At 37.9% G+C, this 12,970-nt stretch overlaps 1 non-coding gene across 1 annotated transcript; it reads right to left on the reverse strand.

The window, feature by feature from the left end:
• Positions 1 to 12,105: 12,105 nt before the first annotated feature.
• Positions 12,106 to 12,180, reverse strand: TRNAK-CUU (transfer RNA lysine (anticodon CUU)). The gene has a single exon. It is a non-coding gene; the product is annotated as a tRNA-Lys (tRNA).
• Between the last annotated feature and the right edge of the window lie 790 nt (positions 12,181 to 12,970).

Here is a 12,970-nt window from a genome sequence, read left to right on the forward strand (position 1 = left end):
GAAACATGTTCACTCTTGGTGACCCTGTTGGCATTTGAAACACCAGTGACATAGATTCCAACATCACAGAAACACACAAGCCACCACAGTACAACACACTGACATATCAGTAGTGCGCAATGTGTCATATGTGTTTTTGAAATGGGCTCTAAATTCAGGTGTGATCTAATCAATGTCAGATTTTGGCTCTCAAAGACTAATTTTCATTTTCCTCATCTTACATTTAAACTTGAATATGAACAGTTGATGAGCAGTTAGTCCCTGGGTTTGTTTTGGTTGTTGATATTGAGCTGGTCCATCACCTATCCACAGATGTAACTGATTTGATTTCTGGGTATTCCATAGGCACAAGTTATGCTGTTGAAAAATATATATGTGCAACAAATGTATTATTTGTCTTGCAAAATTCTGTCATATGATATCTGGCTTCTCTTCTTTCAAAATAGCATGTGCTCTAACTACAGGTCCTTCTTTGTGTCCAACTTAGACATTCCAATGACCAGTATGTTCCAATGAATATTGTTTGCATTTTTAAAGAATTCCAGACTTAATGAGCTGGTAGAATTCTTCAATTACTTTATCATTGGCTTTAGTGATTAATGTGTACATTTGAATAATAATTGGGTTTCCTTATAGTGGTATAGATATTATCATCTCACAAACAGGTATATATTTCAAGACCTTGAAATGATGGTTTTGACACCGAATGTGACAAGATTGCTCCTCAATTTATTATTCCTGATGTAGTAAACAATGATTGTCTGATTCAAAATATCCAATACCAGTTCACCTCAATTCACTATTTCCTAGAATATTGATCATTTTACATTCAATTTCTCCAGAACTCACTAGCATTTCTTATTTTCTGGTTTGCTTTTGTAAAAACTCTTATTAGAGGTTAAGTGGTATCTTGTGGTGAATGATGTCGTACATCTTTTCATGTATTTGTTGGTCATTTGTACATCATTTCTTATGAAAAGTTTGAGTTTTCTATCCATTTTTATTGTTTTTTTCTCTTTTATAATTGCATGTTAGGGTCCTTCATATATTCTAGATGCTCATTTTTTGGTATACCTTTGACTCTTTCTCTACACCATTTAAGAGTCAATCTGTGCCAAGGAAAAAACTGGAGTTATGTGTTGGGGTGTTCCTGCTGGAATATCCTGGGAGTCTCATGACCCTTCCTGAGCTTCAATGTTTGACCTGAAAAAATATTTAAGGTCCCCCATATGAGGGAGCCTCACCTCAGCATACCAGGAAACAAATTCTCTCCAGGGAAACACTGAACACAATGTTTCCAACTTATGTTCCATGAAGGAGTTACAGGTGCACCTAAAACATCATTCCACTGGGTCTCTGGAGAAAGTTCCTTCTTTAGGCCTGATGACACCTATTTGTACCATAATTACTTACATAGAAATCAGTTTCACTGTCAGCCTAGCCCACTCTATCCAGTTAAACATCAGATCATCCATGTAGCATCGGCTTCTACAGAGTGCAGAACTCACACCTATATTCCAAAAGCCCACCTTCCTAGAAAAACCTTAAGTGGATTACAAATTATTGTTTCAGGGACTTTTTCAGTATCATAACCTTCATAATTACAAAAGGAGCATTACATCATGCTTTATTTAGCCCCATTCCATAGGCATTGCATGCCTATGTAGTTCCAAAAATCAGTTCAATAGTTAAGCTGAACAAAGGTCTTCAATAGGAACAAGCATTGGAAATTGTGAGAGAATAATAATGATAACAACAAACATTTATTGAGCACTCATTACATGGCAAGCAATGTCTCAATTTCTTGACAAGCAGCTTTAAAATAGTGGAAAATTTCCATTATATTTTAAATAACATTTTCCGTAATATTTTGAAGCCCTCTTCTACTGTCATCTGATATTCCTAACTACCCTTTTGTTTTTCAGATCAGGAAACTAAAAATTACAGACTAGTATGTTGTTTGTAAAAGGTCACGCAACCAGTAAGAATAGGGACATAAATCAGATAACATAATTCCAAACTTATACTCTTAACTAAAATGCGGTGGCAAATTTGCATCTTCTTGCTAAACTAAAAGGATCATGCAGCAGAAACAGCTTTGCTCCACTGTCAGATTTCAAAGCAATTTTAGTACATAAAAGAGGACTACATTCATTACCTCATATGAATTAGCCCAATCCAGGTTCATGTCAATCACTCACTCTCACATTTACTACTCTATTTCCATCAGTATAGAAATCATTCTATAAAAATATCTTATTTGCTAATCAAATGTCTTAGCCTAAAACTAGACTATAAAGCGTTGTATAGGAAATGTCCAGAAATTCAAGCTGAATTCAGAAGAGGATGTGGAACAAGGGATATCATTACTGAAGACAGGTGGATCTTGCCTGAAAGCAGAGAATCTCTGAAAGATGTTCACTTGTGTTTTGTTGACCTGCAGTGACATTGAGCTCTTTGGAGCATAACAACCTATAGACTTGAGGTTAGAAGGGGGTGGCAGAAAATCTCATTGTGCTCATGCAGAACCTGTACAGGGATCAAGAAACAGTTGTGTGACTAGAACTGCACAACACTACGTGACTTAAAAGAAAAATGTGTACATCATGGTTCTATCTTCTCACCATACTTTTCATTTTGGATGAAATTCAGCTAATCAGAGAAGCTTGATAATAAGGTAAAATGCTCCAAACTCACTGCCATCAAGTCAATGCTGACTCATAGTGACTCCCTTGTGGGTTTCTGAGAGTATAACTGTTTACTGCAGTAGGAAGCCCAGTCCTTCTCCTGTGGAGCAGTTGTTGGTTTTGAACTGCTGACCATACAGACTCCAACCCAACACATAACCACTACACACCATGCAATGTCATGATTGGAGTCAGGTTTATTAAAGAATCGACCTGTGCAGATGACACAACCTTGCTTGCTGCAAGTGAAGAGAACTCAAAGCATTTGGTGAAGAATGCCAATGACTGTACCCTTCATTGTGATGACAACTAAATGTAAAGAAAGCTAAAAGTCCCACAACTGAACTAATACATAACCTCATGATAAATGGAAATAGGACTGACATTGTCAAAATTCTCATCTTGCTGGGATTCACTATCGATGGTCATAAAATCATCAGTCAAGAGATCAAATGATGCATTGCACTGAGTAAGTTCTCTGTTGCCCAAGACCACCTTGAAGTGTTGAAAAGCAAAGGTCTCAAAGTAAAAGACCCAAGGCATGGTTTTCAATCACTTCATATGCATGTGAAAGGTGGACGTTGAATAAGGAAGGTCGAAGAAGAATCGCACATTTGAATCATCCATCGTGCTGGCAGATAACATTGAAAATGCCAAGCCCTTGCAAAAGAACACAGAAATCTTGGAAGAAGTACAGCCAGAATGCTCCTTACAGTAAGGACGGTGAGATTTCATCTCACATACTTCAGATATGTTATCAGGAGAGGTGGTCACTGGAAAAGGATGTCATGTTTGGTAAAGTAGAAGCTCAATTTTTTTAAAAAGAGAGAGAAGAAACTTCAACAAGATTGACTCAGTGGCTACAAGAATGAGTTCAAACATCAGAATAATTGTCCAGATGTCCCGCGTTTGGTGGGACAGCCCTGATTTTAAACAATTTTTTCTTGCATCCCATGGCATTTTTAAAAAGTCCCGATTTTTGGAAAGAATGCACAACAAGCTAGGGTATACAGTTTTTGACTGCCATGTGGCTATTTCGCCAGGATCTGACTTTTCTCAATGGTGTCCCGCTGGTGTCCCACTTTACCAATGTATAAATCTGGTCACAAAGAAAGGGCCTCTATGATTCAGAGCTGACTCAATGACACTTTAATAAGAAATAATAATTCATAATAATGAGAGGAATCATCTCCATTTGGTGTAACTCTATATCAACAAGCGCAAAACACAGGCAAATGCATATTTTATTGAAAGGAGGATATATATATATGTGAATGAATGGGTTGATGAAGATGATGATCTCTCAAATTCTTCCATTACTTCCTAGAATGATTTTGTAAAGACATTTCAGCTTTCTGATTTAGAAAACCTGTTGGATTAGCTTTGGAGTACTAACCGAAAGGTTGTGAGCTCAAACTCACTTTCTCTTTGGGAGAAAGATAAGGTTGCCTGTTCCCTTAAAAGATTTATAACTTTGACAACCCTATATAGGTTTGCTCTGGATTGAAATCAATGATACAGTTGTGAATTTGCTTCCCTAGAAGTATCTCATAAGAGGCCCTTATAGCATAATACTTAAAATCATCTAAATATGATCATTTCTAACCCACTAGCAAACTGCTTCACAAGAAATTGATGTGGCCATCTAATTATGTAAAGGTTACAGCACTATCCTATTGTTTCACTGAGTAAGAAAGAACTCAACCACAGCAGGTTTTCAATATATTACAGTGTTGCTTTGAGAAAGAAATAATAATTATAATAAACTGTGTTTTTCTCAGCACCAGTATTTCTTGATATATCAAAATATGCTACAAAAAAATAAGAATTGAGAGCAGCCGTGGTAAATAAAATTCAACGTTTCCCCACTTCAATATTTCCCTGAGACTTGCATGTGTTAAACATGCACAATTAAATTGTGTAAAGTGCTTTCAAACTTATTTACACGAAATCTTCCTTCTTTTTCTTCGCAGATCACCTTCGGGTATATTAGATTTCCATGGAAAACTTTTTAGAGCACACTGCGTGTTAACATTTTTTGGCATTTTTATTATTGTAGTACAGTAATAAGCTAAGTGGGTCATTAAGTTGACATTACCTGAAGCAGAACAAATGAAGCAAATTACGTGTCCAAATCACATTGAATATTAGGACGGGTTTCAATTAATGTGAAGGTCCTTTCATTTCTCTGAATGTTTTAATTTGCATCCTAGGTAGAATTCCATGACCATTGAAGAACCCGCTGCAACCTTTCCATAGCTAAACAATTCATCATGATAAGAAATAGTTGCCAAGAAAGTTCCCATCTTATGGTTGATATTGTTGATAGATGCTGCCCCATCAGTTCTGACCCATAGAAACCGTTTGCACAACAGAATGAACCACCGCTCAATCCCGCACCATCCTCCCAAATGTTCCGACGCTTGAGCCCATTGGACAGCCACTGTATCAGCCCATCTCCTTGGGGGCCTTCCTCTTTCCCGGCCCCTGTATGTTACCAAACATGATGCTCTTCCTAAGGGACCGGCTCTCCTGACAATATGTCCAAAATAGGTCAAACAAAGTTTGTCCATCCTTGCTTCTAAGGAACACTCTGAGTGGATTTCTTCAAAGACAGATCAGCTTGTCCTTTCAGCAGGCCATGCCACTTTCAATATTCTTCTCCAGCACCACAATTCAAATGCATGCATTTTCCTTCAGTCTTCTTTATTCAAGGTCCAACTATCACATGCTTGAGACAAATGAAAATACCTTGGCTTGATTCAGGCCCACCTTAATCCTCAATGTAGCATTCTTGATTTTTGATACTCTAAAGAGATGCTCGGCAGCAGATTTAATAATGCAACTCATCTTTTGATCTCCTGACTGCTGCTTCCATAACCATTGATTGTTCGACCAAGCAAGACAATATCCTTGACAAGTGTACCCTTTTCTCCATCTATCATGATGCTACCGATTGGTTCAATTGTGAGAATTCAGTATTCTTTACATTGACTTGTAATCCATACTAAAAGTTACAATCCTTTATCTTCATCAGCAAGTGCTTCAAGTCTTCATGACTCTCAGCAAGCAAGGTTGTAGCATCTGCAGATTTCAGGTTGTTAATAAGCTTTCCTCCAAACCTTATGCCGCATTTTTCTTCATATAAGCCAGTTTCTCGGTACACAGATTGAATAAATGTGGTGAGAGGATACAACGTTGAAACACACCTGTCCTAATTTTAAATCATGCTGCATTATCTTGTTCTGTTGCATAACTGCCTCATGATCCATGTGCAAGTTCTGCATGAACACAATAAAGTGCTCTAGAATTCCTTTTTTTCTCAAGGTTATCCACAGTTTGTTTTGAATCACACAGTCGTATGCCTTGGCATAGTCAACTAAACAAAAGTAAACATCTCTCTGGTATTCTCTGCTGTTAGCCACGATCCACCTGGCATCAGCCCCAACCTCTGGCAGCTCCATGTCATTGTACTGCTCCAACCCTTCTTGCATGACCTTCAGGAAAATTTTAGTGGCATGTGATATCAATGATATTGATTTATAGGTTGAGCATTCTGTTGGGTCACCTTTCTTTCGAATGGCTACAAATATGGATCCCTTCCAACCAGTTGGCCAAGTAGCTGTTTCCCAAATTTCCTGGCATAGACAAATGAGTTCCTTCCAGTGTTACATGAGCTTGTTGAAACATTTCAGTGGGTATTCCATAAACTCCTAGATCCTTGTTTTTGGAATGCTTTTAAGGCAGTCTGAATTTCTCCCTCAAGTGCCTTTGGTTCTTCCTAATATGTTACCTTACCTACTGAAATAGTGGAATTTTGCCTACTCCTTTTGGTCGAGTAACTGTGTATTTTCTCCATCTTCTTTGTATGCTTCCTGCATCATTTAATAGTTTAACCATATATTTCAATATTACAACTGAATATTTCAATATTACAACTGAAGGCTGGAATTTTTCTTGAGTTCTTTGAATTTACAATATGCTGAGAGTGTTCTTCCTTTTTGGTTTTCTAATTCTAGGCCTTTGTATAGTTGATTATAATATTTGGCTTTGTCTTCTCAAACTGCCCTTTGAAATTTTCTATTCAGCTCTTTGACTTCATAATTTCTTCCATTTGCTTTAACTACTCCATGATTAAGAGTAAATTTCAAGAATCTCTTCTGACATCCACTTTGATCTTTTCTTTCTTTCCTTCCTTTTAAATAACCTTTTGCTTTCTTGATGCCATCTGACAGTTCCTCCGGTCATCAGTGTTCAATGCATCAACTCTGTTCTTGAGATGTTCAATAAATTCAGGTAGGATACATTCAAAATCGTATTTTTGCTCTTGTCTTCAGCTTTATCTTAAACTTACAAATGAGCATGTTCCGCAGTCAGTCCCTGGCCTGGTACTGACTGCTGAGATGGGACTTCTCCAGCATCTCTTCCCACATATGTAATCAATTTGATTCCTGGATATTGCATCTGGATAAGTCAATGTTCATAGTCTTTTGTGTTGTTGAAAATAGGCATTTGCTATTAATAAGTCGCTGGTGTTGAAAAATTCGATTATATGATCCCAAGCTTCATTTTTATCATGAAATCCATCTTTTTCTAGCTACTGTTCCTCTTTGGTTCCAATGTTTGCATTCCAATTGCCAATAATTATCAATGCATCTGGATTTCATGTTTCATTAATTTCCCACTGAAGTTTTTGGTAGAATTCTTCACCTTCATCATCACTAACTTTCATGGTTGGTGTGTAAATTTGAATAATGGTTGTATTATTTGAATTTCTTTGAAGGTAGGTAAATATAATGCTATCACAGTCAATACTGTACTTCAAGATTGATTTTGCAATGTCCTTTTTGGCAATGAATGGCAAACCATTCCTCTTGATTGTGTTAATCCTAGCATAGTAAATTATATGACTTTCTTATTCAAAAGAGCCAATGCCAGTCCATTTCAGCTCATTACTTTCTAGTATACCAATCTTCATGCATTTAATTTCATTTATTATGACTTAAAATTTTTCCAGATTCATGCTTTCCACATGCCAATAATTAGCAGACTTTTGCAACCGTTTCAGCAAATGCAGTTCCTGAAGGCTCCACTTCCACAAGCTTCACCCCACTCATGTCACCAGGGCAAATCTACTTTGAGAAATCAGCTTCTTTTCAGCTATATTTGGAGTGCCCTCTGACCTAAGAGCCATATCATGTGGCACTATTATTACCCAACAGTCTTCTGCCACCGTTCATTAGGCCATCAGTACCTGACAATTTTCAGAAGTTCTGCATGAGGTTTACAAGTGTTCCTTCCTATGAAGTGGGGAACCAAGTTCTCCTCCATTGTCTTCAGCTTCACAGTAACCACAGTCCTCCATATTCGCATAGACAATGACTGAGATTATTGTGCATTGCCCAAGAGTTGAATCTGAATTTGTAGAATGAAAAGTGACAATTTTACCACTGATATACCAGTGTCCCCTACTTCTGTGAAGAAAGCTTACATCTAAGTAATGAAATTGAACATTCCAAGAAGGAAAATTGTAACATTCACGCATACTTTACTGAGGAAATTAAGATATGTGGCAAAAGTTTGGGATGCTTGTTGATGATTAAATGGATAATCACTTTGTTTTCCTTTTTCCTCAACTATGGTTCAATAATGAAGACAAAGACTATACGGATAATTCCTTAAAAACTTGATTCTGAAACTATTTATTCAGAGTCAACGGACAAAAGAATAACCTTTGAAATCAGAAGGCAAAAACCACACCTCCATCAAAGCCACAGACATGGACAGTCACCATCTTTGTAACCACCTCTTCCTAACTGAGGTAGTTATTGTGTCAACATGGCCGATAAACACATGTGGGGTTAACTGAAGTGCAGAGGGATCAATGGCTCAGTGACCCTCACCTTTTTGTTCTCGGGTCTCTTGCTTTCTGATGGTTGGACCAGGGTGCAGCTACTTTAGCCAGTCCATGCTTCAGCTGGCAAGGCTCACTTCCTGCAAGACATCCCTGAGGAGAAGCCACATAGACCTACATCCATGCAGCCCTGGGTGCTGGAGCAGCCGTGTGGAGACCCCTGCCAGCACTGAGATACTTACACATTCGCTGACTCAACTTTCCTCCTGCAGTTGGAGTCATAGTGTGTGTTTTGTGAGATGGAGGAGGACTTTGTGGATTGGTGTTAGACAAATGGGTTAATAGGCTAATGTTGGACTTGTGGGCTTGGGCAGCACTGGGTTGGGATGTTTTCTTGATGCTCACTTAACCTTTATATAAAACTCTCTGTTATACATATGAGTTTCTGTGGATTTGTTTCTCTAAAGTACCCAGACTAATGCACCAACTAAGCATGCACAGAAGGTCAAATACCAATCAAATACCAGTTATTGCCCTAATACAGTGCTGGCCATCTTGTCATAAATCCTACTATGCTTTTTCACCTGGGGAAGCAAGCAAGGGAGACTATCTTTCACTTTGGATGCTTCGTGTCTTTCTAGCTGCACTCCAAAACTTTGGCATATTTTTCTCTCTTTCTCTGGATCTTGTGTTGAGCTTGCCTCTGCCTATCTTTTGGTTTTGAGTACTTGAGGCAGCAACCTATTGTCTTCCCTGATTCATCAATTTCCAATGCCTTAGCAATCAAGGGTGCTGATTTGGTGCAAATGATGAGGATTTTCCAGACAATAGTATGAACTTCAGATTTGGAACTCGCCAGCCTCCACAACAAAGGGAGGTTTCTCTAATGGTTTATGAATTCTATGAAACACTGTAGCTATATTAGACCAGGTTGACTAGAGAAACAAATGCAGTAACACTCGTATATGTGTAAGTCAGAACTTTATATCAATAAATAATTATGTATCCATAAAACATCCCAAACCAATCCAACTCAAGTCCATAGTCAAATACTAGTCCATAAGTCCCTCTTCGTGAAGCCACATGAAATGATGCCGAATTCAAGAACATCAGCCAGTTGTCGCAAAATCTTTTGGATCCAATGGCAGCAGATGGGATGCATCTCCAGGCTTGTGCTGGTCTCAACATAACTTGTCAACAGGAAGGTGGAGGCAGAAAGGGGGGTGGGGGTAGGTTCTCAGGGCACTCCTAATGAGAAAATCACAATCTATGAAGAGGTATCATTAGGCCGTGACCTGATTGAAAGGCTAGACTTCACCCCTATATTTTTATATCATCAAATTGATACAAAATTATGTAAGTACCACAGTAACTAATTGGGAACCACTGGTGAGATAGTTTATTGGGCCAGCCTGGACAATAAACACAAGTGGGATTAATTGAAGGGTGGAGAGGTAAATGGTTCGGTGAACCTCTCCTTTCTTCTCTCTTGCCTTTGATAATCAGACCAGTGTGTGGTTGCCTTGCTTGTTCTGTGCCTAAATTTACAGGTTACACTACCTGTGGGATGCCTGGCCTGTGGATTGTGTCCCTGTAAGTTGAGGTCCATTTAAGACCACACAATTGGAATTTGCATCTCTTGAGCTGTGGACTGACTGTTGGTGACCTGGATGATAGTTGGTGACCGCCTTGCTGTTTGCTGCTTGTGCTGGGATAGCCTAGCTCTCTCTACTCAAGACTTGAAGGACTGCCAGTGTCTCACAACTCTCTCTCAGGAGTGAGCTGCACTGAGCCATTAGTATTGCTTTATAATTTAACTATTCATTTCTTGTATTATATATATATATGTGTGTGTATGTATATAATTTAACAGTTCATTTCTTGTGTTGTTATCTTATCTATATGTAGATACAGATATCTATATATATAATTACTAGCAATCTGGTTTGTCTCTCTAGAGAACCCTGTCTAACACACCTGGGAATATACTAAGAGAAAGAGTGATGATTGATATCAGGGACAATGGAGTCATACAGCATTTTGGAAAAATTAGACATTTAGGACATCTTTAATCTCCACCTCACTGGGACTAGTCTTGTATTAATCTTTCTAAAAGAAATTGTTTGCACCCATCCGCACCCTGAACCTCTCATGCCTGACTTCCTTGATATCCTACCAGATCTGAATTTTTCCCCATAGGATTCACCATCTTCTAACGTCCCTCATTCACTCATTCATTCTTTATACTCCCTTTATTATCACTCTGGGCTATATAATTCCATATACTAAGGAATAGTGCTTCTATTTTATTTATAATTGTAGAAAAGTACCTATAACAGCACTTAATAGGCTTCCATTCACATTTTCCTCCTTTTGCACATTATTGGAAATTTTTCAGTGCTTTAGAATATTTTTCCATTTACTGGGGATTAAAAAAGGTAATGCAGAGAGTTCCCATACAGTACAAATACTTCACCCAACTTCTTCTAAAACATATTGCATAACTATGGTAAAATTGCCAAAACTAAGAAATCAATGATCAATAAATACTTTTTAACACAAGTTGATAGTTATGAAGATTTGAGATTCCTTTGAAACTTATGGCCATGTGCTATCATTGACCCAGGACAGATAATGGCATGAGCAGAATACCTAAAAAGTATCCCATTTACTCTCTGTTTCATTCATGTTATGTCATGTTTTATATATTTTCTGTGTGAAGAAAATTTTATATTACAGTTGGCTGAAAAATTGCAAAAGATTTTCCCACCACAGGTGCCTAGAAGACCCCTAAAGATCTCTAACAGGAAGGCACTTAAAGCAATTCTAAAAATATCTTCTGACTGTCTGGTAAATCAGCAGCATAAGAGAAAAGTGTCTTTATTTTGGAAATAGCAGAATAAAGGATGTGGAGAACATATAACATTAGTCTTAATGAGAAGCTTGTTTTGTCTCCAACATTTAAATGTTTACTCACTGCCCTGCGAAATGACTCTAGAATTCCAAGGTGTTGGCATGTTGCTAAGGACTGTGTAAAACAATCTCATTAGCTTAAGCTTAGCTGAAGTAACTCACAAAGCAGCCAGTCCCCACGCTTCACAGTTTGTCAGCAGGGGATCTGTGTTGACAACAGCTATAACTTTTTCCAGCCCTTGGCAAAAGCAGCTGGGAAGAGGCACTTGCACAATAGCATTTGATCTATGACTAAATTAGGCTTGATAGTCCAGCTGGGACTCTTGTAACTTCCAGAGATTTGGCATTTACAGGAGCAGAGACATCTTTTCCAGTGAACATTTGATAACTTTGCTAATCACGCTTTGCTTTGGAATGCCCTACTCCTAGCCTTCTATAATTCTTTTTTTTTCACTGTTTTCTCATTATTTTTAATTTTTTACATTTTATTAGGGGCTCATACAACTCTTATCGCAAGCCACACATATACATATATCAATTGTATAAAGCACATCCATACATTCTTTGCCCTAATCATTCACAAAGCACTTGCTCTCCACTTAAGGCTTTGCATCAGGTCCTCTTTTTTTCCCCTCCCTCCCCAAAATGCAATGCCCAACATGGGGCTCAAACCCACAACCCTGAGATGAAGAGTCTCATGCTCTACCAACCGAGCTAGCCAGGGGCCTTCTATAATTCTTACTCTAGCATAGCTTCTAAAATGGTTTCCACTTAACAACTCATTTTAGTCACTAATTCAACAAACACTTAAATACCATTTGCCAAAGAAACGTTACAATTTTATTTTACTTAATCCTTCCTGACACCCAAAGAAGCATCACTGGTCCAATAAGTGAAAAAACTCAGATTTAGGCCTTGGGGCGTTTCTTTACCTATATAAATGCTACTGCAAGAAGCTGAGTCAGAATTCAGACCCAGACTTGCTTGACAGAAAGTCTCTCTTTATACAATGTAGTATTGCATTTGAAGAAAAATTTAAGTTGTAAGATTTTATGTCTTTTCAAATGCTTTCATGAAAATAAGTTTGAGAAATTGATATTTATTGTTTTATGACTACCTTGTGATTATGGTTAAACCAACTTCGTGGACATATGACATCATGAATTTGACATTGTGCTAAAAGAATTGAGGGGCATCAGTTGTAACAAAAGGGAGATTTTTTAAAACCTTTTCTTTAATGATGAAGGTAAATATGGAATAAGAAAATGGGTCACGAATTCTGGAGAAACCTTTGTTAAAAGTAACATTTTGGTAGTATTTTCACCTTTTCCCTTTGAAAAGTAAAAGACCTATTGTTTTATGTGGTTAATTGCTGCTAAACTGATTCTGATTGGTGGGGGGCTCCACTGTGCAGAGTTGAATTGTTCCACATGGTTTTTAAGCTTGTGACCTATTGGAAACAATCACCAGGCCTGTCTTCATAGAAAGAATCCCTAATGTCACAGTTGGTTAAGCA

Source organism: Tenrec ecaudatus, chromosome 5 (assembly GCF_050624435.1).
Source record: "Tenrec ecaudatus isolate mTenEca1 chromosome 5, mTenEca1.hap1, whole genome shotgun sequence".
NCBI lineage: Eukaryota > Metazoa > Chordata > Mammalia > Afrosoricida > Tenrecidae > Tenrec > Tenrec ecaudatus.